Genomic DNA, 4632 nt, shown 5'->3' on the forward strand with positions numbered 1-4632 from the left:
AAGTAGTTGCACTCAAAGTGCCTTGGCTTCAAGCAAAGTGTTAACAATTCCTTAGTGTATATATGCAAACGGTAGTTTCTTATGACTTTTTTTTATTAATATATATTATTTTTTTTTTATCTGATGTCAGCTAACCAGATTTACATTAACGGATGCCACTAGGTACAAAAGACAATTGTTGTCCTCCATCCAAAAAAATACAAAAAAGCTTTTTAAATACTTAATGGATGGCGCACAGTCAAAATATTTTAAAACATAATTTACTAACGCTTTTTGTAAGCCTTGATTTTAGTGCCATAAGAAAGTTTTCCTTAATTAAATCCCATTAAGTGTTTCATTAAATTTTAATTGCAATTTTCTGGACCTGACAACCACTACCCGTGTCTCTACCCTTTCTGCCCCACCATACCACTTTTATTTTCCAGCGCATTGATGTACACAGTCCACTCACTTACTACCAAGCCGGCTGGAGACGGTGATACGGGTTTGATCATAGATCTGGCACCATGTTACAACAGTTATTAGGGGAAGTAATGTCTATGAAGGGCTTTTACTGAAAATGTCTGCAAAAAGGGCTATTAAAACGTGTCTATGGGCGCCAGCAGACAGCCTCTATGACCCCTACATAGTCATTCACGCGAAAGCACTATTTGTCGTCATGAGACCAATGGACTGTGCTTACTCTTACTGCTAAGATTTGACATCATTAGGCTGGTAAACGGCACTAAATCATACATAAAAATGGCAAATTAAACAAGTTAGATTTCCCGCTACGTTTGCAAATACTGTGTGTGCATCGATTGATTTACCCACACATATACTTGAGTTCAGTATTATTGGTAGTGAGTGATGTCATAAGTCACGTGTAACGCCAACAGTTAACTCCTTAGGTCAGGGGGTGGCCCTGGAGTGAGGGGGTTCCAGGCCCCTAGGCCTTTTTGTAATATCATTGGTGTAATTATTGTAGCTGGCAGACAAAGCTGAAACCATGTGATGCGGTGCATGGTATTGTTGAGTACGGAAGCTTCGCAGTAACTCGCACAGGCCTATACTGGTCGTAGTGCACACTCGGCAAATCCCCGGTCGGCATGTACCTCTCACTCACCATTAGGTCCACTCAGGGGGCCAATGTAAAACTTGAGTATAGTCCTGCTCTCCGTGTGGAATTGTGGAATTTTATACAATAATTTAAATTATAACAAATGCAGCGGAACTAAAATGACGTCAGACGTGGGTTCTTTATTTTTCCTTAAGCGCTGATTACATTCCACTTTGAAACGTAAAGTTATTTATAAAGATTATATTTTTGTATCTAGGATTTTGATACGAAAATAACCCGTATAACAGTTTTTTTGTCTATTTATTTAGGTGTACTTGTGTAATTGAGATCATTTCACGTATTTATCAACCAAAAATTGCATTTCTCTTTTTGGTCTTAAATTTCTGTTTTCTATTAATATTTGTTATTTATCGTTTCCTTAATGCTGTAGAGGTCATAGTTTATGTCTGCTCTTTTCATGACATCATTTAATGCAGCCAATCAGCTTTATTTTCTGGTATGGATGGTGGAATCCTTTATCCCTCGTACGCCTGGAGCCTCCGCGACTACGGCATCGCTCTGTTTTTACAATATTTGTACAGATGCACATAACTGGGAACACTGGTTCTGGCCGTAATGAGACGGCTCATTTCAAGTCATTAACCCCTGATATACACGCCACCTCTGCCTCCTTCCAGGCCACTTTCTTCCTGTTCTTATTGGAAGGGGGATGGGGAGAACTCTTCGGAGAACTTGGGTAAAGTTCCACGGTATGCAATCCATTAAGAAACCTTGAAAAGTTCGATACTGTGACATGGAATTCACAAGAAAACATTCCTTTTTGGTGTTTTGTAGGCGATCTCCAGTTTTGTAAAGATAAAAATTTGTAGAAATTTATTTTTTATTCAATAAAATCATAAAAAAAACATTTATGGTCTTTTGATTAAAAGAAAATTTTGGGAAAATAAACGTTGATGGGTAAGCAAGAGCATGCATGCCTTATTGTAAGACGGTACATGGAAAAAACAAAAGTTTTCTCTTTGATCCAGTTCACTTCGATACAATATACTTCCCAGTGTTATGTTGTCTATGAGTTTGAATCTCACTCTCCTACTCTAATGCCGCCGAATCTATATCTCACACATATATTGCCTAAAAGCCTGTATCGCACCCCGTCCTATACTATTAGTGGGCCACTGTCCCATACGTCTCCCATATTTCATATTATGGTTTTCTTCATGTGTGAGTGCTAACCCTGCATTCTTAACATTTTAACGTTGCTGTTCCAGTTAGTGTGTTCCCGTCAAAAAATATGAACGAGGCAAAATCTTACATGATTAAAAAAAAAGAATCCCGGGTGGGTGAGAACATTGACCGGTACTGGGAATGATGTTGATGTTAAGTTCAGCAGAGTACTTAAAAGGGACTTTCTCTGATACCTAGATGTTTGGATCCTTAGTTATTTCCGATGTCTTCTGCTGAACTTTTCCCACGACCCTGACCTCTGCTGCTGCCTCACAGCCCTAACCTTTGGTCAACATCAATCACGTACTTTCGGCTCCATAAAGACTTCCAGCATGGCTGCACGTTTGTTGACTCTTTCCTCCCTTGATGTCCCTCTTTTCTTGGAGATCAGAATATTTGTTGGGTATCATAGGGTTCTATGGTCCTAAAGGTCAATGTTGTATGTATATCAACAGCACAAAACCTATCATTCCGAGTAGACACCATACTCTTTCTGAACCAAAAAGTTCACATCAACACCCATTTCTATTCATTTCTTTATTTGCAGGCAAAAATTGACAAACTTTTATCACAGAACATATTTTACCAGGAGATGGAGGTGTGAGGCTTATATGACGTACTGGGATTTAGGCCATATTTATTTTATGATGGACACGGGTACCGGTCTTAGTCGTATGATGAATCCACAGAGGTATCAAATATTTCTGCGTCTGGGAAGCAAGCAGGCAGTGATGGCATCTCACGAGCTACTAAACACATTTACACATTTTTACAAACACTTGAGACACTGGGAGGCGGCGTGGTTTGCACCAACGTGAAAAGAAATTGGAAACCAGCAGTATCTCCCCGGTCGCTTCTCGCTTTAACGGCAAATAAGACTACAGTATTCTTCAAATAAACTCTGTCACTTCTGGAAAATGTCTAAAATTCTCTTGGAGCCTTTAAGGACTCCATCAGCGCAAGGCCCGAAAAAAAATATTGTTAAGTAGTTATGACACTGATTTAGGAGTTTTACTCCTAAATACTTAAACTTCTATTAATAAAAAAAAAAAAAAACAAACATTTTCCTTCGGGAGGTTGCTACTCTGGGGTCTTGTATTATATTTTTTTTGGTTTTACGAAATTGCAAAAAAGGCCCCCCACAAAATGTAAATTCACCAATTTTGGGCATTTCTACACCATTTAAATACATAAGGATTAATAGCGGTTAGAATAGACTATTTTAAATGTATTGTTATTTACATCGTACAAATAGCTTGTGACAGAATAATAGTGTAAACTTAGCCTCACTCCTCCGACCTACAAACAAATATTTTTTTTAATTATGGTTTTTTTGTTTTTTTTTTTGTGGAAGATATTTAAGACAGAGCCAATTTGGGACATCTAGGATGCTACACACAACAGGGATGCAAGCTTTCATTTCAAATAGGGAATTATAAGTAAAAAAGGATGGCCACTGGGACAAATACACGCACTTCTGAAAACGGAGCAAGACTTAACATTTGGATAGGAAATAGCTATAGACAGAATTGTAATTCAGAACAGTTAAAAGAAGTAACCTTGTACTGAAAATATAATGCATACGTTGCATTCTAGTGTTCGTTAGTTTGTAATAATAATATTGTTTTTGTTTAAAAGTTTACGCATGTGATTTAATCGAAAGTCCCCACTTTTTCTGTGCCTTTTGTGAATTACAAATTAAATCATAGTACACAGTAAGCTTTACCCAATTTCTGTTGTCTTTTTTGATATAGTGGAGAGTCTATACTTGTATTAGAAGGTTACTAGAATAAGTAGTGAAATGCGTTGGGGAAACAGACCTCCTGGGGATTATACATACAGAAAGCTTTTTTTGAAGCGATGTCCATCCGGAATTCACTGTGCAAATGCGGTGAGATGGACAGATACAAAATATAATTAGCAAGCAAGAAATGCAAAGTACAACACATAAATCCAGTGCATGGAAGGTGCTTTAAAGGTATATCCCGGCTACACTGCCCAGAAGGCATTGCATGGAACGCGTAACCGAAACTACGAGACCCGGAGTACCCGGAATTATAACACAGTCCAGGAAGAGAAACAGACATAAATACAGTGTCCACAACGCAGGATTTAAACGTCAGGGGAGTACAAAATGGCCAAAAGTACATCCATGCCTTAACATTAAAAGGCCTCTTTTGTGAGGCCAAAACAAATGAGCCTTGGTTGGAACGTGGGGGAGCAGGGGCTTTAGTGGAACTTCGGTTACGTTGGCCGGGGCATTGACTGAAAAAGGTTTCTCTTCATGGATGAGTAGGAAGGTGGGGATCAAAGATGAAATACATTATCGCGTGGGGCGAGGGAGAAAT

The sequence above is a fragment of the Sceloporus occidentalis genome, unplaced genomic scaffold (assembly GCF_023333645.1).
Source record: "Sceloporus occidentalis isolate IW3139 unplaced genomic scaffold, rSceOcc1.0.p SCAF_87, whole genome shotgun sequence".
Lineage (NCBI taxonomy): Eukaryota > Metazoa > Chordata > Lepidosauria > Squamata > Phrynosomatidae > Sceloporus > Sceloporus occidentalis.